Source organism: Limulus polyphemus, unplaced genomic scaffold (genome assembly GCF_000517525.1).
Source record: "Limulus polyphemus unplaced genomic scaffold, Limulus_polyphemus-2.1.2 Scaffold3740, whole genome shotgun sequence".
NCBI lineage: Eukaryota > Metazoa > Arthropoda > Merostomata > Xiphosura > Limulidae > Limulus > Limulus polyphemus.
The window spans coordinates 38,018-61,194 of NW_013669350.1; the positions used below are offsets into that span (position 1 = coordinate 38,018).

Sequence of the window (23,177 nt, forward strand, 5' to 3'; positions counted from 1 at the left end):
AAAAGTTCAATTAAAAATGCAAAGAAGTAACAGCAAGTCCCCTTCCTCTTGCAGATTCTCAAAGACCATTTTGGCAATCATATGACCACACCACATTATCCATGGTAGAGCACTGATACCTGGACAACATATTTCAGTGAAAGATAGCAGCCATGTTTTTGACTTCTGCTCTAAACTGCATGACTCTGGACAAAAATTGTCAGGTACAAACCATCAGACCATGGCTTTGACTTGTATGCAGAGAGAGAGGTGAATCAAGGTAGTTTTATTTGTTTATTGTTAAGCACAAAACCACACTAATGGGCTATATGTGTTGTGCCCACCAGGGGTAATGAAACTAAATGTTCAATGGTATAAGATCTTAAATTTACAGCCAAGCCACTGGGGGATGAACAGAAGAAGAAGATGGATGGATAGTCACATAAGGGAATCACATAGCCACTATATCTGTCTATAGTTGAAGCTCAGTTAACTTAATTTACAGCTTCATGCTTAAAACAAATGTAAATTTTGAGTGTTACAGCTTAAATTACTGATTAGATTTCCTTCTGACTTAGTTCTGTGTTTTACCTATGTACTGTTTTTTTTTCATGAATTTACTTCCAATTTTGTTTCTTTGTCTGTAGTTTCACACTATATTTGGTTTGGTTTGTTGAATTTCACTCAAAGCTATTTAAGATAGGGTTTATTCCACAGAATCTGTTCAGTTGAGTTGGGGTGTGCACTCACTATATCATACCAATATATGTATATATCTAACATGTCCACCTCCTGTAGCCAATGTCTATTCAGTAGTTTTGAGGTGAACACGTACTATTCGGATCCATACTGCATAACTGCAGTGCTCTCCTCCCACAGCTAGTGTTTAGTCCCATAGAGTTGAGGTGAGAACACAAGTTATGGTCTGAATGAGCCCCAATAACATTACACATATTGGCTGTCCGACAACGTGTGCACGCACTCAGATGGCCATATTCACATTCTGCTTGTCCATATGATATTAATTTTGCTTCTCTGCCTCTTCCTTCTTTCCTATGTGGGTAAAGAGTATACCCTGGGTGAGACAAGATGTGGTGTCTTATGGGTGTGCCTGTCCCCTCCACCAACAGGAAAGCAACACACCTCCATGAGCAATAACTTTCCCTATGCATTTGCACTCATGATACATCATTCTTTGATCAGGCAAGTAAGAAAATGTGCACTTCTGAGACGATAACTCGTTTCCGCACACAGTTTAGCTAGAATCCCACGTTGAAATGGTGGTAGGACCGATGCAAAATTTACCTAGATGACCTCTATTCAGAAAGCACCTGGGGTGTGACACCCAATGGCTGGGGCTTCTTTTTTGTTGCACGATGACATCACCATGCAGTAGCACAATTAATGTAAAGTTGTGAAATTAGGTGGAATACAAATGTTTTTGGCAGACGTGCAGAGGAAGATAGCTAAACTGTGTGATGAGGCGAGTATTTATCAGAAATACATTTTCAGGTGAAGAAAATGTTCACTTTCAGTCAATGCAATATCTTTTAAACAGATCATACTTAGCTTTGGCATTACCCACCATGACACGTGTGCACTGTACTCAGAAGGCTACATTCACATTCTGCTTGTCCATATGATACAAATTTAGCTTCTTTGCACACAAATGGGCTATATGTGTTGGGTCCACCAGGGGTATTGAAAACAGATGTTTAATGCTATAAAACTTTAGATGTTGTCTTGAATTTTTTTTATCTATTGACAATTTGTCCTTGACAAGTACACTCACTGTTAATCAGTGAATTAAATACCCGCACCACAGAGATGCAGCTGGATATAAACATCTTAAGCAGTGGATTTATTTTTGATTAGTGTTCTGTAATTTTCATAAAATCATTATTGTTGTTGCAATGAAACTGATAAATAGTTTCTTTTGTTGCTTAATGTGAAAGTGACACATTTTGAGGCATGTTTTTAAAGCAATGCAATTTGGTTTTGTTACATTGTCCATCTTGTGGTTTTCTTACAGTTTTTAGAGCCATTATGTTTCCACAAAGATATCTAGAAGTTAGTCTGCATTTATATCTATAACATATATTGGATACATGTATAAAAAAAAGCATATCTAAGCATAAAATTGACACATATCAACTCTTCTACTCAGTCCACTTTAAATTTGTAGAGTAGATTTGGCCTGAAATAATTTAAACTAAACATAGCAGTGATATGTTGCTAAAATTTCTTTAGTATTCTGTCATATGTGAATGAAATTTGTGTGAGGAATATGTTTAATAATTTTGTAGTTACACTATAAAGCACAGTGTCAGTGTAAAGATTGGAACTGATAGAAAATATTTAAGAGTTGTTTAAGTTTTCTTTTTTAGTGTTGTATGAAAAACAACAAAATGACATTCTCAACCTGATTAACATTAGAAAGACACTGGTACACTCTGACATTTTGATTGTTTGTGTGCATGTTAAAGATTGTATCTAAAAGAGACAAAAAATAAATTGGTATGTGAAATAGGAGAAAGCTTGGAAAATATACTCTTTTGCAGTACTTTAAATTAGAAGTAAATTAAAACACTCGTGTGTTATTGTTCTCATGATGTATGTGTTTGTAAAATTTGAGAAATTTAACATAATTTTGTACAAGTTCATGACTGTCCTTGTTATAGGTTACTCTTTTATCATTTATGATGTTAGTATAGTAAATATTGCATTTTTACATATTAGATGATGCCTGTTTTTTAAGTGAGATTTGTTTTGTGAACTGCACCTGTAATTAACAACAGATTGTATTAGCCAATAATACTTGTACTGGTGTGTGATTAATATAATTTTGTTCTATGAATATTCTTAAACTGCTCTTCATTGTTTATGTAATATGAAATATCACAGGAATATTTGGTTGTAGGAAGTGTTAAAAGCATAAGATCTTCATTTTTACTGCTAACTTATAATTATTATTATTTTTCCTTTAAACATTTGGTTTATTGATGGTCTCTGCTTTTGTAGCTGATGGCACACTGTGGTAAGCTAAAATTAAATACTTATGTGAATTTTTTCAAGTAAATATGGAAAGATTGTTTGATATAATTTTCATTTTTGCTAGATTGATTAACTGAAAAATATTTTTTACAAATTCAGTGTAGCAAAATCTTGTAAAAAGTATAAAACTGAACTTAGTGAACAAAACATCAGCTGATATCTAGCTGATACGATTACAATTTGATAATTGTTTTTAACTTGGAAATTTACAATGGTAGTGGAAACATGACTAAAATTTCTAAAATGGAACAGTAAGAATGAGACTTGTTCATTAAAATAAAGGAGATTGTTTTTATTTAATACTTCTAATGAATTCTAACTTATAATTTACTGTTGCTCTGAATAAGTATCCCTTAAATCTTTAGAATAACCAACATTGGCCAAAACATAAGGGAACCAGGCATGGCCTAGTGGTCAGTGCACCAGGAATGTGAATTCAAAGCTACATGGTACATGACACATTTTTGCAAAAATGTACTCTGCTTTTTGGGAGCTGTGCGTGCATTATAAGTGATTGTCAAATCCAATTATTTAATATGACAAGAATTAGTGATGGGTTCTACTGACTAGCTGTCTTCCCCCTAATCCATGAATTCAAAATTAGGGACTGTCGTACATGGATATTCTTTGTATAGACTTGGATGAAATTCTGAAACAAACAAACCAAAGAATAAGGTTAAAGTTGAAGTGGTTTTGATAAATATAGAGCTGATTTCATATTTCAGTTCCTCTGGTTCATGGTATTTTCTATGGGTAACTAACTGAATGACTAAAATTTTGTTTTTACATCCATTTAATGTCTTCAAATCATATTTCTCCCAACAATTAGAAAAACAACAATAATCCAAGCTACCACAAAAAAGAGGAATATAAATTCTATTGAATAAGAACTTAATTTGGTCTAGCCTAAATGAAAATGTCTTTAATCTGTTAATCCTCAGGATGACGTTGTAACGTCGAAACGTGTAGAGTTGTCAACTTTTTGAAGGCCATAGATAGGTGTAAATAAAATGTTTTTAATTGTGTACCAGTTTAACGTTGAATATCATTTATGATTTTATCTCCACGAAGTAGTCAACCATGTTATTTGTATTTGACCTATGTTTCCTTCAAGTGAACTGAATGAGCAATAGGAACAGATGAATATATGTTACCATTGTGAAGGAGAACACCTTTTAGACTTTTTTTTTGAATAATCAATGAACAATTGCCACTCACTTGGTTTATAGACTGCAGCTCCTAGCATTGGTATTAATTCAGCAATATTGTTGCAATAACTCAGTGAACCTTCTTGTAAAAAGTATGGTATAAACTCTTTCTCATAATTTCTGTACCAGTAAAATGATGTCCCTGAAGAAAGTAAGTTCTTAGCCCAAAGTCTGGATCCCAAATCCCTGAAGAATCTTTTGGAAGGCCAAAATCTTTCACCAAATCATAAAGTTCACCTTGTGTGAAAAGTTGTAGTTCACCACATGTTTAAGGTTGAAAACAATCCCTATCATCATTTCTATTGACATCAGATTCAGAAGAAACTGTATCAAGAGTCTCTGGAGGAATAGGTACAGGTGCAACAGGTCTTATACCAAACTGAAGGTTCAAATAAGAAATTTCCTTTTTATTTCGAGTGTTGTAGCCTTGCATGCTACATGAGCAAAAACAGCAGTAATCTCTGTGGTTTCTAGGATCATGCCAGATCATTGGAATTCTAAAAGGCACAAATTTTTTCTTACTTTCAGTCCATTGTCTCATCTCTTTGACACAAACAATGCAAACTTTATGCAGAGCCCATGATTTGTCTTGGTCCTCAAATTTTATTCCAAAATACGTATAAATGGTTTTTTGATGAATTCTGTAATGTATTGCCTTTGTTTCTTTACAACAAATTTACCACAAATAAAACAGAATATGTTTGGGTCAATTACACAACCTCTTGTTGCCATAGCACCAAATAAATAATATTGAAAAGAAAAGGATAATGTCAGAGGGCACGCACAAACAAATACTATCTAGAAATGACATCCTTTGGCCTGTTAACCGTTTATATACTAGCAGTGTCTTTCTTGTGGGTTCTAGAACAATTGACTCTCACATCGACGATTGGTCTAGAGAAATCTATAGCCAGTGGTTGTCAACATTTTAAGCATAACAAAATGTGACCCGATTTAAATGAAAATGATTCACTCATGTAAAAATACATATGACGTTTTGTGAAAAATCTGTACATGATGGAGAAAAATGCATATCATTTTCAGATTCAGCATACAGGAGTTACTGTAGAATATGTAAAACTTTCAAGACAATAAAATCACTGCAGGCCTGTGTTATTTTATTTTATTCTATATTCAATAAAAATATCAACACAACCACATTTGGAGCTTTGTAAACAAATAACAGTGCATTTTAATGTATCAAATACTTGTTTGGTGTTGTTTGTTGGCTTTGGTCTATGTTTAATATTTAATTACACTTAATTTTGCATGGCATTACATATTCAGTAACCAAGTTACAAACATGGTTAATTAACATAATGTGTTGTGTACAGTATTTATAAGGAAAGGTAAAATATTTGAGGGTAGAAGGACTTAAAGCATTAGAAACAAGGAACAATTAAAAACAAATTGCCTAAGTAACAATACTTAAGTATCATTAAGCACATTATGTTAATATAATAACAGGTAGGCAAACAATGACTTGTAAGCATAAGGAAAAGTTTTATTGATGGCGGAACATACTACATGTTTTGACAGAACATTAGTCTGTCTTCTTCAGGTATGTTCTGTTGAAACATGTAGTATGTTCCACCATCAATAATACTTTACTTTATGCATATAAGTTGTTTGCCTACCTGTTATTAAGTAACAAGAAGTAATACCCTTATCAGAATCAGCTGACAGTTTGATGAATGAAAATATATTAACTTCACTAACACAAAAAAAATTGTGGTATTTAATAATACATTTATTTTTCACTTAAAAAATGTTCTATTTATGATAATGTTGTTGTTTTTATTGATCTGAAATCAGAATATAATTCATATAAAACATGTATATACAAACAAAAGTACCTGAAGTTAAATTGTTTAAAAATTAAAACTTCTCAGCATCTCTCGTTAACGACTTACTGAAAGTAAAGAAATAAATCATATATGTAAATATATTTATTAGCTCTATCTATTAAAATCCTTTGTTATCATAATCATCAATACTAAAGTTTAGAAGAAAAAGAATCATAATTATGTTGATTTTGTATAACTTGAACTATGGTCTTCAGTTCTATGTTGAATGGAACTATGATTTCTTTTTATGTACCATATGTTTAATAGTTCATTATAATTGTGATGGATTGTCAAAAATCAAATTAAGATAATTTAAAAAGTAACTTTTCTTGTCAGAGGTAATTTCTATGATAAGACTGATTATATTAAATGCCTGAAATTACAATGAAAATTAACCTTTTTATTTCTTTTGTGTGATGTCAAAGGTAGTATGCTAATGCTGATATGGTTCTTTCAGAACATACTAAATTCTGAGTTAGAAATTTAAAGTGTACTAGAGAAATGTACAAAGATACATGTAGCTTTAATGCATTTTTAATATCTTAAAGCAATATTAGAAAAACTTTCAAAATAATGTTTTCTTAGCTCCTAGTAACAGAAGTGTGGATTTTCTTTTTGGTAAGAACATAACATGCAAAACGATACACATTATGGGAAAAAAACAATGTTTATTTTTAGTTTAGAATTTCATAAACATCATATTTATTATTAGACTGATTACATTTTTGGTGTACACAGAACTTGGACCTTTTTAAATTTCCATACAATGGTTTCATAAGTGTTTGTTGCTTTAAAATTTAAACTGATACTTAGATTCAATAAAATAGATTCATTTGCACATAAATCTTAGTTCTGTTGTTTTAATGTTTGATTTTCACTCCTAATAAATGAAAGAATGTGCAGTTTTATCTATCTGGAGGGAAGAAAACTGTATGAATTTAGTTGTTTATACCAGGCCTGCATCCTTAGCCATGGCATAAAATTTAGTTTTGCTATCACTCAGTAGCTGATTTGGAGAATCAAATTCCACAATTTTTCCTCTTTCAAGTACCATGATTCTGTCAAAAAAGAATAAAAATCAACCAAGAAAATATTACTACATAATATGAAAGCAGAATGTTTGGACTATGAAGAAACTGGAACAAAATATTACAGATGAAAAAACTGTATATTTAGAAATATATAACGCAATAGGATAAAACATATTATCAAGTGGTCTTAAGCCATGTCAAAAATTCAAACAATTATTTTTCAAAGATGGATAGATATAAATGGACACATTTAGTCCATTATTATCTTCAAGTTATAAAAAGAAATAAAAACGTTTTGTTATTTATTTCTCTTAAAAATTGGCTCTTTATGGTTAAAAGCTTGTATATAAAACATTTATATGATGTATCAGTTTTTTTATGTTTTCTTTATTTCAAGAATCTTGAAAAATATAAAACTTGAAATATATGTTAGGATTATAAATGCTAGAAAAAAGAATATATGATGGGACCCCCCCCCCTTTTTTTTATCATCAAATATAGGTTTACCAAATCAGTATCTTATAACCAACACTGTTAAGCAACATAAGCTTCTAGGAATACTTCTCAAAAATATTTTGTTATAATTGATGAACTGTTTGACAGTTCTTTCACAGCTAAAAAAATAAATGTGATGAAAAGTAAGTTGTTACAGACATCAAATGAATAAAAAAAAATACTATCCCAAAAGAATAGCTTTTTTCTGGAAACACAGCATGAAAACTGTAAATTAACCGTAAGTATGAACTTTAAAAAAATGTTCCAGTGGTTTTTGGATAACTTTCAATTTTTTGTTATCATGTCTAGAATACATAAAATATGACTCTTTAGCTAATAAATAAGACAATTTTTCCTAAATTGTGTCCAAATATTTAAAAATAAATCAGCTGCATAAAACATTCAATAACTGTTTAGTTCTCTTGAAAGCAAATTTGCTAAAATAAAAACTGACTGATATATATAATTTCAAGTTTAGTTAAGAAAGTTATTGCTTACTCAACAGGTGATCTTATTATTACCTAAGAAAAAAGTTTTATATCAACAGTATTTGAAAGAATTGTCTCTATAAATTTATAAAATTGTCTAACCTGTCGTAATCTAAAACGGTGTTGAGTCTATGTGCTATTGTTAACACAGTGCTGTCTTTAAACTCTTTCCTGATAGCAGACTGGAGAAGATCATCTGTTTCCAGATCTATAGCAGCTGTTGCTTCATCAAGGACCAAAATCTTCGTTTTTCTCAATAACGCACGAGCCAAACACACAAGTTGCCTCTGACCAACACTGTCACATAATACAAAATGAAGACAACAAAGTCAGTTGATTAATGAGAGACATTGTTTACATGATTTGCTTAAAATATGTGTACTTCAATTTTTAAAGAATGTGAGTATTTTTATATCCTGCTTTTTCACAAAAACTTTGTAATATGAACCTCAAAAATAAGGTAAAAATAATAAAGAGTTCTTCAAAAATTTACCTCAACAGTGAGCTCTAGCAACACTAACAATCTGAAGTGAACTATGAGTTAGAGGGGACTGGATTGAGGTGTTTATGATCATTAAGGGAATGGTAAGACTATGAGACATAAAGATGAAATTTATCAGGGAAAAGAATCATACTCAGCTAAAGCAGCTTTTTTCTAACAGGGTGGTTGACCTTTGGAATAAGTTGCCTTCATATGTGGTGGATGCAGTTGATTTAAGGAAAGGCTTGTTAAGTATTTGAATAACAAATTGAGTGTGTTATCTTTATTAATCTAAAGTTTAGTTTAGTGGATGGGATGGCGTAGATGAATCAAAAGGTCTTTTGCTTTCCTAAAATTATATGTATGTGTAAGATAATGTAACAACACTATTACTCATGATAAATCTTCTTTACTACACTATTATGAACTAATGAATGATTTGTTTTCCCCCCAAAATATGTTTGAAACACTTCAAACCATCCTGATGATAAGCTTTATAACCATTTCAAAGAAAAGCTGTAAAAATTGGCTATTAAAAGTAATTACTAAAACCATTGTAGTATTTTCTGTGTCGTGCAAAAAATAAACTGCTTTATTTTCTATAACATTATTATTGCATGAGTCAATGTATTTTTTAATTAGGCACGTCCAATCGATATTATTTTTCCATATTCAGTACCATTAGACTTAATATAAATAACAAGTATATAATGTTATGATTAAGCCAGATATCAAATATAATAATTTTCTGTTTATGCACAAGGTAACTTCAGTAAAATATAAGAATAAACAACTGAAAGACTTATCAAGTGTTTGATAAAATCAATATTAGAGTACAAAAAACTAGCAGTCTTATATTTATCCATATTTTCTTTTTTACCAAATAGTGACTTTTTGTTTTCAAGGAATGGTAGAATATAAGCATAAAACTTTATATGCTGACAGTAGTCACACCTAAGATTATCTCCTCCTTCAGCTACTTGATATTCCAATGCACCATCCAGAGAAGAAACATAAGATTTAAGGTGAGACAATTCCAGGACTTTCCATAGTTCATCATCTGTGTGCTTATTTAATGGGTCGAGGTTTATCCGAAGTGTACCCGTAAATAGCACTGGATCCTAAAATTCCATAAGAATGTGTGAAGTTAATAACATGTTTTATCACTAATAACTGTTTTTACAACTCTTGGAAGTGCTGTACAATTTATTTGAAATTAAAATTATTTAAACAACAGAAGCTAATGTTTAAAGGAAGGTTTAGTGTGGATGATGTAATTCACTCACAGTTTTTCTTATAAACTTCATTTGCTTGCTTGTTAACAAAAACACTATCAAATTGAAATACTGTCTCCAAACAGATGGAGGATGTCCATTAAAACTTTCAACATGAAGAAACTGATCTTGTAAGTTTTTTTAATTACTATATTTCAATAGTAACATTAAAAATATTATAATGGTAATCTATCAAAAGTCTCAGTTGTAATTACAATTTAAGAAAAATATTTAATAATCATTGAATAATGTTTTATGTTTACCATATGCTAATGTTCAAGAAGTGCAAGATAGTAAAAATTCCTCTATTCATTTACCAATACTTTGGTGCAAAGCTTTAATTTCCAGAGACTCAATATTGCCAATTTATAAGTAATATTTACATTAAGATACTGTTAAATTCATTATGATACTGTTAGACTTTTCATAATTTCATTTTCAAGGCTTCACATTATTCTTAAGCTAAGATTTCTAATCTGGATTGGTTAATGACATACCTGAGGAATAACAGTCAGCTTGGCCCTTAAATCATGTAATCCTATGCTAGCTATGTTTATTCCATCAATAGTTATGAATCCATCCACTGCTTCAATGATTCGAAAAAGGGAAAGTGTCAAAGATGACTTGCCAGCACCTGTTCTTCCCACAATTCCAACCTGGCCAAAAAATGTTTTTTTTTAAGGTAATTCTTCTGGAAGGATCAACTTTAGATTTGATGAAATCCTTAACTGTTCAAAATCACAGATTACAAACATATGATATTTCTTAAAGAACTAGTAAAAAGAAATGTTATTTACATATTTTTATTTAATAATCAGGTTAGAAGTTTTGTTAAGATAAGGTGTGTTAGGATATTTGCAGTGCATCACTATGTTACCTTTTCTCCAGACTGGATGTCACAAGTTATACCATGAAGTACAAGATCCAGACCTTGACGATACCTGGTGGTGTAATTTTCCATGTGTATGTTTCCTTCTGCAGGCCAGGAGTCATCAGGCTTTGCAGAGTTTATGTGCCATACAGCCTGAAACAAAGCAAGGTAGTTAGTTCTATGACGCGATACTCAACAAATTCATAATTTAGAAAGGATATCAGCTATCAGTTCTGTGATGCAACACTAAAATAGTACAAATCTACAGAATAAAGTGCTTCAGGGTTTATTCTAACATGCAGCTGGATGCAAAATGTGCAGTTGGAAAACAATTTTATGCTGTGGGAATTAAGTTTTTGTGCAACTTGGATTATAAGATTTTCTTTATGATGAAACAATCAATTAACACATAAATACACGAATATTTATTAATGCAAAACTTTATATCATCAAATCAAAATTCTGGTGATTAACTTCATTTAACTTCTTCAATTCGATTCCTTCAAAAAATGACACAATGATTTTAATGTTTCCTTTTTTGTAAGGTAGCTTCTACTTTTAGTTACTATATGCGTGCCTCTTGAATTATACTCTTGAAGCATGTCTGGCTTTTGGTAGTTTTAGATATGTCTTTTAAATAATTCCATACAACGATTTCAAAATTTCCTTTGTATTGAAGGTATCGGGTAATACTCTGAATCTTTTGATTCATTTTTCTTGCATGCCTCTGGGAATTTACCCTTAAACCATGTCTGTTCTTTGGCTTTTGGTGTGTCTTTAGTTCAGTTGTCTTTTCTTGAGCCATAGGAGCACTGGAACCTTAGGATCCCATTCTAACAGCAGTGGCATATTGTGATATATGTTAAGGTATTGGTTTTCAGTATCTACTGACATTCTGCATCTGTTGAGAGATTTTAACACATTGTTGTAACATTTCTGTATTTGTCAGATGATGTAAGAAAACAAGCTAACTCTGACAAGATCATTTTTGAATGTTCTTGATATTTTCATGCTGAAGTATTTCCTCATATTCCAGTGAGAGTTCTGACCAAAGAACCTTGTGAACATCTTGCAGGTTAACTGAAGGCTGCAGAATGTCAAATGCTTCATAACCTGCAAAAGCTTAGCATCTGCTACAAAACCTTGAGTCACGAATTGAACAAGGGATCAATTACTTCATTAATGGCAGCATCAATATATTGCTTGTCAGATACATAAAAGTGGTGTTCCTTGCATTGGTTTGTTTGCCTTTTCATAAGCTGAATTTCTTTCAACATCACAATTTCATTCTGCTGTGTGATGGCTTCTTCTTTACAGACCTTGACCCATTCACCAAGTAAAAATGTTCTTTCATTGTTAGTAGCCTAAATTTTACAACATTAGTCATCTTTTCTATGTCAAGGATTGTGATTCCATCTCGTTGCAGCTGTTTCAGGTACCTGCTGAGGACTAGATAACAAAAAAACCTTTCTTTTCTTCATCAAAGAGGTGTGCAAGAAAGCCATATGCAGCTTTCTCCTCCGAGTTTTGCATGTAGAAGACAAGTGCCTGCCACGAAACTAAAACCGAAGTCATCAATACAAAAGGAAACCTGTCCATCTAACCTCAAAAAGCTTGGGAATTGCAAGTAGGCAGCATTTAGTTGCTTCTGCCATGTCCCAAAGTTCTCTTGCTCTCAGGCCTGATGTGGAAATATGTGCTAAGCCCTATCAGTCACTGAAATGTTTGTCCAACTTCAGCAACTGAGCTACTTGTTGACCAACATGCAAGATTACACTTATGAACCCCACACAAATCTTTAACAAAAGAACAGAGTCCAATTTTTATTGACTGGCATCCTTTATTTTAGACTCAAAAAGAGTCCACAAACCAGTCCTCTCTTCTGTGTTTACAGATGTTCCATCCGTGACCAGGGAGAATGCATGCATAAAGACATGCCTAGCTGCTGCAGGTCCACCTGTCATGGTACAGGCTTCATCAATTGCATCAAGCACTTCTTTTGCACTACAGCTGCAAGGTTCACTAGTGCCTAAAAAATAAAGCTTGTCATCACCAGATTTTGTGATGACTTTTGCCATTACATAAATCTTATCTATCTGCATTTGGTCCACAGTTTCATCGCATTTAGGAGACAACGACAAAGTATCAATAATCACCTTCTTGGCAAAAAGTTCCCTGTCACTTTATACTATATCCTGGAGAAAGTCTTTGTGAGCACTTGGAGTTAGACATTGACAGTCAATCTTAGCCCAATGTACATTTTACATATTGTAACTAAAGGTAGAAGGTACCTCACTTACAACCATTCTTGCTGGAAATGTGTATACACTCAGTGCAAGCTGTTTTTGCACCTGCATATGTGTGTGTAGAAAAAGGGCACCCACTTTATCCTCTAGCCTTTGATATTGCTTTTATCATAGAAGATGAATGTGTTATTTCTACAGAGCTGACATTCTGAGTGCTTTAACACTTTTTGTGTGGTAGGATTGTTGCAAATGCTTCTCAGTTGTTTCATTCCGATACAATTCCACAATTCTGTGTAATCAGAGGCACTTGAGTTTTCTTTGAAAACAGTTTGATGGTTTTTCGTAAACTTGTAACATGCACTAAGCCTTACATAATGTTGGCTATTTTGATGACAATATACAAAGACATCTTTTTTAGGAACCTGTGTGTATTGCTTGATTTTCTTGGAATCAGTTTTAATGTCCCAATCAAATGTGGATGAATTTGATGACATAGCAGTAGTTCTCTCAGCATCTCCAATGACTATGCAATTTTCTATTATTTTCTCTTGATTATTGTCAATATTGGCAGGACCATTTTTGTGTTGATAGTTTGGCTGTTTTGGCAGAGGCATTTCTGTCAGTTTCTGCGTCAGCAATATAAAATACTTGAACTTCATCATCAGGTGTACAGGGAAGCAAGACAGAGATGTTTGGTTGGCAGGCCTAGGTGATACTGTTGGTGTATTTCTGGATGCTACAATCTAGTGTTCCAGGGAACTTTGTTTTTGTTGGACTCTTTTCATTTTCATCTAAAATAATCAAATCAATGTTACCTCTACTCGCAAAAAGCAATAGGTTTCATATTTGCAGTCACAACACATATTAAGTCTATTTTTATATTTCTTAAATCAAAGTTGTATATTTATTAAACTTCACACTCAAAGTTTAATAGAGGCAGCCCTTAGATATCTGGCAGGGGGGGGGGGGGGGGTAAATAGATAATTAACTCTATTATATGCTTAAATAGATAATGTAGGTCTTGGTCAGTGTGAACATAATGTTGTTACCACGGTAATGACTTTATGGTCTTAAATAAATAATTCATTTGATGTTATCCACAGGATTATAATCCTGAACTGGTTTGTACCATTTTAATGTTGTATCACAGAACTATTTCCCTGGAAATGTACTAATGTATTGAAGTGTCACACAGTTTTTTATTCTGTAGATTTGTACTATCACAGAACTATTTCCCTAGATGTCTACTAATTTATTTAAGTGTCATATAACATTTCAGGATTTATGTTAAAGAAAATTTCCAACTGTACAATGGAAAATTATTGCAGCCAAAAAGGCAGAGACCCCTGGGTCTGAGATACTTTAACATGCATTTTGGGCAGTTTTTTACTGTTATAATTCTAGAAAATACTACGCCTATAGGATTTCAGATTTCACATCGTTATGATTTTCTACATTCAAGCACAGTGTCTCTAGCTACAGTTATACCTATTGTCTACACAATTTAAAATTTTCAGCTGTGGGTAAAATGTTAATAACTTCATATTTTCAATTTTATAATTTATCCAAATTTTGCTTATGTCTTGATGTCAGTGTTTCTTGTTCTCTGTGAGTGAGTATACAGTAGACATAATTTAATGGTGCAGTGAGTTAGTCCATTAATGATTGCGAGTTTTTAGAAGTTAGAACTTCTGACAAGCACTGCATGTTAATTAATATAAATAGCATTAATTTTATACTAGGCTTGTTTATTGTGAGAATAATTATATAATTTGACATTTAAAATATAGCAATATGCTGTATTATATTCAATGCCTCCATCAGTCCATGCCTAAAAGTCTAAAACTACAGTCTGACCAGACAGTTTAAAACCCCATTTTTTGGGAATAACTTTAAAGCAACACTAGATCATCAGAATTTTTTCACTAAAATTGTCATTACTCCTAACATAAGACATAAAACAGCATTTATTCTACAGAATAAAAAACTGTGTGACACTTCAATACATTAGTACATTTCCAGGGAAATAGTTCTGTGATAGGACAAATCTACAAAATAAAAAACTGTGTGACACTTCAATAAACTAGTAGATATCCAGGGTTATTAATGCAGTGAGGCAACACTTGAATAGTACACATATACACATTATAAACCTGTATGACACTTCACTAAACTAGTATGTATCCAATCAAATAGTTCTGTGAGGCAACACTCAAATTGTACAACTGTACACAATATAAAGCTGTATGACACTTTAATAAACTTACAAAAAAAACAACTATATGACACAACACTAATGTGTGATGTAACATTAAACTGGTTTTAATTTAAAGGAAAAACAAATGTACAGTATTGTTTATTACAAATTCCTAGCTATGTGAACAGTTTCTTCACTGAATAACATTACATTCAAACAAATGAATAAAATACACAAAAACTAAAGTGTGGTGCAATACTAAATAAGTGAGACTGAACATCATGTACCTATACAAATATAAAACAAAATTAGTCATTGAACATTGTTAGTGAGGTTAAATAAAATAAAAGGTCCTAGTATTAAGCAATAAGCCTCATCACTACTGGATATACCAGATATGGTGTGGTGGATTATATTATTATACAATCTACTTTCACTCAGAAGTTCTTATAATAATATTGAATAAAAAACACTTGTGTATCTTGTTACAACTATGTGACAACAAAACTATGAGTAACTAGCCTTGTATGAATATTTTCCTGCACATACATAAAACAATACTTTAAAAACCAATAACTAATAACAGATAGAATCAATTCTAAGTTTAAATTGTATATAATTAATTATAACAAAGTACATCGAGTTAAAGCAAAGGATAAAATGCTTAGTTATTTACATAACTCTATCTACACATTAATAACGTACTGCACATCTAAATAACTTTTATCACCATATTGGTTTTATACATAGACAAAAAACAACCTATCTAGTTATATAGAATTATCAACATGTGTAACTATTCAGAAAAACATATAAGCACATAAAATGGTAGGGAAGTAGTTCACTTTTCCATATGAAATTTTTCTGATTATTTTTTTTATAATGAAAATTCTGGTACTTTCAGTGGAATTAAGATGTAAAATAATTTTGTAAAGAGGACTTTCCTGTACTGATCTTACCTCTGTTGGGATCTGAGTGTATTCTAAACACCTTTCAACAGCTACAATGTTTGTTTCCAAACCAGTGCTAGCCCTTACAAGCATGTTTAAATTTCCTGTTATCTGTAAAAATAAAATAGTACAGAGAATCTTGTACTTGATAATTTTATACAGAAACACAGATTGATGTAAAATTGAGTCAGTTAGAGAATTATACATCTTATAATAATTCAAGTACTTAAAAAAAAAGTTGTACACATGAAGCAAAGTAACATTAACACAGAAGTTCTGAGATTTTCCCACCACTTCCCCTATCTACACATAATAAATAATCTGTCAAAACAATGTACTTTTAATATTAATGTTTTTTGGAATAACATAAAATTCTGAGATGTTTACATCTACAGTGACTTATAGCTAATACATTTAGTTCTAGCCAAGAATTATAAAAAATGTTTACATACTCATTACAATTTTGTATGTAGATTGCTTTTGTCTGTCATGATGTAATGATCAGGGTGGGAATTATCTGTTTAATACTTGGATCCTGGTAACTCATTTGGTAGAACACTGGCCTTTGAACATTAGTGCATCCTGAGTTCAAGTCTTGGTGATGGCATATTTTTAAATGTACTGAATATATTATATTTTACTAAATATCTTGTAAATTTATTTCACTTTATCAACCATACCATACTTAGCACGTACAATGTAAAACCAATAGCTTCCAGTGAAATGGTCAAAGATATAGAACAATGATGCCCCCTACAATGGTACACTCTCTAACATGAAACTTCTGTAGACCTAGAATTAACTAGGATAGCCACCAAGTTGGCCAATGGAGGTGAGTATAATTTCTTAACATAAAATATATTAATTGCTATTTATAACAGAACTAACTGACTATGAAGTTACCTCCATTTACTCAATCCAGTGTCAACACGTTTACAGGAACAACACTAATCAGAGTGTCAAGATAGAAAATTTTGCAAAACGTGCAATAAGGTATAATAACACTTCAACAATACATCAACCTGCATATGTGTTATTATGCAGCAACCAAAGATTAATGGTACCTTACAACAGAAATAAATTACAGTGACACAGTTTGTACTAGTAGTACTGTTGCAAAGACTGGTGAAAAAAAAAAAGAACTTGTGCCAAAATGACATGCACCAATCTGAGAGAGTAACATCTGAAAAGAGTAATAGTTTAGCACTCATATCCTTTCTTGTTGAAAATAATATGAAAATAAGAGTTTATGAAATATGGGTAGTGTTGAAAATAAAGGTTAGTCTGGCTTCCAGAAAGTTAAGAATATATATATATTTAAATACAAAAAAACATGTAAAAACAAACATATTGGACATAAACTTCAGGATTACCATAGCCTCCTTGGTTCAGGACTCTTACATACAACACAACTGATAACAAATAAAAACAAGTTGGAACACATTCACAGGAGTAAATTATTAAATGCGAATGAATGATATGAACATGCTAAGTTTCAGGTAAAGGGTGGGCATGTAATATATATATATATATATCACTCTGTGTGTGTGTGGCATCAGAAACAGAAAACCTAGTGAAGGCTTCCTAATCCTGAATAAAGATAACTAAACACTGGTTAAAAAACATAAATTTTGAGGTGTCAGGCTGTCTAATAAAATTCAGGATTAAACTCAGAACCACCTGAAAGAATAAAAATCCCCTTACATCCTTCAATCAGATGACAACAAATATACCAAGAATAAATTTGAAACAAAATACCAGGAAGAGATGGTAAATAAAGGGTATGGGTGGTGAAAGAGCTCTGAACCAACCAAAAAGGGGGACTTGCAAGTTCAACAGATTCAAGATTCAATTTCAAGTAAATTAAATGATATAAATTACAAACTGGGCCTAAGAGGTGCATATCCTCTAAAGAATTCACCCAGATGATGTGCTACACTAAAAACACACAAGTCAAGTTATCTCCCATCAAATGACCTGAAAGAAACTAAGAAAAAAAATCCATCTGAAGAGCTAGAAAAAGACATGGTAATTTTAACCATATATTTATTAAACAGATGTCTGTCTAGCTTCAACAGTTACTTCAGTAGAGAAAAACAAGGTTCACTTCAAAACAAGAATTAAACTTAGAATTAATAACTGTATCAATCAACCCATCCCTCTAAAAAAATAAGTAAGCAGGTTAAGAATGGATAAACACTTAAGTTACCAGAGAGTGAAGACATGACACAACAATTGTATATCTAAGTAAGCTTAAAATAAAATTTTCACAGCAATAGGGTAAAGTAAAGTCAAACAAACATTTACAACAATAACAAGCCAAAGAGTAAATGTCAGTATATAGAGATGAATAAATGACTGGCTTACAGATATTTACAACAAAATGCATGAATATAAAAAATCCTTACATAAATAAGGTTTGTGAAAGCTCCCATGCAGATGAAAGGAGGTAGGGAGTAAAAAACTTTTGGTATAATATTTCATAATTAAACTTTACAACTGAATGTTGGTCATAAAAATACCCCAATCACAGAATTATTATAAGGGATTAATGTAGAAGAAACCACTTTATTTACTTGCCTATTTTCATATTGTTTATTTTACAGCTTATAAAAGAACCAGATGATACTTACAGTAAGAGCATAGCTAACAGATAAGCCTACAAGTCCAGGACTAAGTGTTTCTCTCGTTAAAACAGCAAAAAGTGCAGCAAAGAAAACAATGCAATAGCCTAAAAACTCCAGTCGAATTGCAAGCCATCTGCAAACAAAAAAAGTGCACACTATAAAGCAGTAAATAAGACCTTAAGAAAAATAATTCTTGATTAAAAATAATGACAAATCATTCTTATTTTACTTCTATCAGAAAATGTAATTATGCTCTATAGTTTTTCTTCATAATGCAAAATAAGCACGTCATCAAGTAAATTAAGTCTTTTTTTTTCTTATATAACATTTTTCATACTAATATCAAATTTGTAAAAATTTCAAAATAGTTCAAGAAAGCCTCATATATAAAATAAGCACACATACATGGCTAATACAATGTGGAAAAATCACTTGCTGAACAGTAATAAATCTGGATGGGTACATCGTCCAGCATTGTACATCATAGCTAAATTAAATTAAAAGATCTATTGATGTTTTTGATTTACATCTTTAATAAGAACATGCTATATACAAAATAAACCTCCTTCCCATATATATATTTATACCTGTTTGCAACAAGGCTAGGAAAGTAGCATACATGGTTGACATCTACACGTCTGTTAGATTCCTCAATGAATTGTTTAGTAACTCCATAGGCTCTAACAGAACTTGTCCCAGTGATTGTCTCAGAAAAGTGAGTGTAAATGGGAGATCGAGAGATTGATTCTAATCTTCTTAGTTGTCTTGTTGTGGGAATGTAAAACCTCTATAAAATATACATATGAGTAATAAGTAAACATCACTGGTATATTTGTAATATAACATACTGATGCAAAAAAAGAAAGTATACCAGTGATAAAGTTGGCATATTTTGACAATGAAATAAGAAGGCAATTTCAAACAAAGTATCTCTGCAGCATTTTTAGGAAATCACATCTCTGGATGGCTTAGAATTGAAACAACTGCTGTCAATCTCATATGGAGTCAAATTCACAATTATCACAAATGTGTACTCTTGCAAATCTGTATTTTTATCACCAAGCTGAGGCTAATATCATGTACAACCACCCTGTGCATTAATGCATGTTACTACATGCCTTCTAATGGAGAGTTAGTTGACAGATGATGTTATTAGAAAACTGTCTCTACTCCTTCAAGATGGCCTGCCTCAGCTCTTTTCTGTTGGTTTGGGGATCTTTTTGCTTCTTTATTCCTATTTCCAAATGATACCAGAGATGTTATATTGAGGAGGACATGTCAGGAGAATGAGCTGGCCATGGCAGAACATCAGTGTTGTTGGCTTGCATGAATTGTTGTACCACCATTGCCATGTGGGGTCTGGTATTGTTGTGTTGGAACAAGTTAACCTGGAGCAGTTGGTGGATAAATGGCAGAATGGAAGGCTGTAAGATTTCATCTCTCTAATGCTGACCAGTGAGACTATGATAAACTACAAAAGTAAGTTTTCTGGTCACCATTACTTCTTTCCTACATCATGATGCTTCTACTCCAAATTGCTCTGTCTCTTGGACACAAAACTGGGCCATTACTCCTCTCTGGAAAGGTACAAACAGACTCTGCCATCAGCTCTGTTTAAAGAGAATCTCTTTTTCATCTGAGAACAAGACTATATTCCAGTTATGAATGCATCATCTTAAAAGATTTCTCAACTACCTAAGTCTGTGAAGGTGATGTTCATAGAATAGTATCGTTATTTTGTAAGGTCTGTTGGTGCAGATGCCTGCAGCTCTAAGCCATCTGGTTACTGTGTGTTGGCTGATGGCATGACCAAGTAAATTTGCCTTCAATGACATCACAGTCAGGAACCAGTTTCTAAAATGCTGTGTGCATTGATAGTGATCTTTTTGAGGTGTGGTCTCATGAGGACTGCTTGCCTTAGAACTGAATTGTTCTAGCAATCTTATAAAGTCACTTTTGAATATTTTAAGTTTCTTGTATCTAGGGTGTATGAGGCCTCTACCTGCAGCATTTCGAATGCCCTCTCTGCCATAAGTTATGGCATGTTTCAGGTGCTAGCCCTCTCTACTAACTGTCAGAGAGATGCACTTTTATACACTTTGTAAATGGTTATTCTGTGATGCACGTTCAAAACATTAAAATGAATTTTCACACATTTGTGAGAGTTTCATTTGCCCACTGTGTTGAACACTCACAATGAACATAGCCTACACCTAGGCTCATACCAAGAACATAACATGTATGTTTCAGATTCATTCATGTAGAAAGTAACAATTTATTCTGTTGGTATACTTTCTTTTGCAAGTCAGTATATATACATATATATATATTTGTATAACTTAGGTTATTATCATAAACTCTTTACTGTACACTTTATGAACTACAAACCACAGTATAATGAAGTTCTACATAAAAGTTTATTTAATTATTTATAAGATGTTTGACAAAAAATGTTAAACAATTACTGTATATTTGTTGTAATGCAAGAAAAACTTAGTAAGTAAAACAGTAAAAAGCTGATTATGATATGATACTATGCTAAGCTTCCTTAATGATATGTGATTTGGGGGGGCTACTTAACTTTGTTAACCATCTTATTACAGACAAGAATGACAAAGCCACAGCTAGTTTTAAAGCACAAAATCTTACAAATATTCAAGTTTAAATTTGTTTAAAATCCAAAATGATAGACATTCTATATTTTCAGCTACTTTTTCTCCTTTCAAAACGTTTCATTCTACAAGTGCACTGTTTGACATCAGTAACAACTTCAAAAACACCACTACCATGTTTTAATTCTGTCCCTTCTGGGTACATGAAAATCTTTTTCTTGGAACCAGTGTACTTTATTTTCATAATATCACATAAATTAAAAGTTATTATACAATTCATGCATTACTAACTCCATTAAAAAATACTAACAAACCACAGTAATAACAGCGCAACATTTGAAACATTAAACAATGAGGAATTTACCTGAATTAGATAATACAAGCCTCCAAGAGGAATCATGATTACCAAGATTAGTGGTGTCTCCAAACAGATGGCTATGAATGCAACAGAAGCCCGAAACACTTGAACTAGCAGCATGCGGACATTAAAACGAATAAGAAGATCATTTGTGTCAACATCTCTTGAGAAGCGATTCAGAATTCTACCAATTGGTGTAGTATCAAAAAAAGACATTGGACATTGAATGATGTGATTGAGCATATCATCGTGAAGAATTTTTGATCCATGCAGAGTAGCCAAGTTTAAAACCAAAGTGGCAATAAAGATAAAAACAGCTGTAAGAAAGGTTGCATGTTAGAAATTCAGAAAAATGATCAAAGGAAGCAAAGACCAAGTTCATTTTCTCAGTTAGTTTTGAATATTTGTTAACATACATCCAGTTAGTAATAAAATTAAAGTTCATCAAGATTTTTGCATCACAAAAGCAGTTTTTTAAGCTTTTAAAAGACACTGGAACTTGCATATATAATATTTTATAAGAAGAATAGAATAGATATAAATGTTAGGAAGATAACATTTATAAGCTAGCAATATTTTATCATAAAATTGTTAAAAGTATTGTTAATTATATATAGTAACTGATTATGTTTATCTTAATATCATTTTACATAGTTATTTTTAAAAGAATGTTCTCGAGGAGATGTACAATTATTTTTATATTTTTTTTTGATGGGTATTCATATAGTTAAATCTTCATACAGAAAGCCCAAGTAGAGTTTAAAGTGTCTCAGTATTAGTATACAAAGGTGTGTGTATCAAGCCTACCTAAGCTGTATCCCACAGCTAAGGATGTACAAAGCTCATTTGGTTAACATTACATATCATTAAAATATATGGGCGGATGAGAGCTCATACTACTTGAAACTGAATTACTCAGCTGATCATTGTGAGGAATATATTAACAAAAATGAGCAAATATGTTTCATATTTTTGATTCATGATTACAAGTTTTAATAAAATCGAACATTATATTCCTACAGTATTAGAAATTGTCCTGCTAAATTAAAACAGTATCCTAAACGTTTCAAACACCACAAAGTAAGGGTAGGTAGATTTTCTTCTTGATCACAGAGATTTCAATAGAAATAAAATTTTCCTCAATAACATAGTGAATCTCAAACTTCAAGCTTAACTCATGCTGTATATTGTTCATGACTGAGGACTCTAGAAAGTAGTCTCTTCTTGGCATTATTATATTCTACATCTAACAACATTACACCAAATATGTTCATATCCTCTAAGCAGCATATTAACTAACTATAATATTATGTAAAAACATTTAATAATGTAAAAAAAACAAGAAACAACAACCTTATAACACCAAATTCGTTATTTTTCTTAGATTGGACACTCAACGTTTTGCTTTACAGCCTTTTCAGTAGCATTCCAAGAAAACACAAACCATAATTGGTTTGAA

General features: G+C 31.9%; 1 pseudogene; it reads right to left on the reverse strand.

Annotated features, from left to right (window-relative positions):
- Nucleotides 1-6,736: 6,736 nt before the first annotated feature.
- The window catches only part of LOC106469952, a 66,426-nt pseudogene continuing 49,985 nt past the window's right edge, over nt 6,737-23,177 (reverse strand).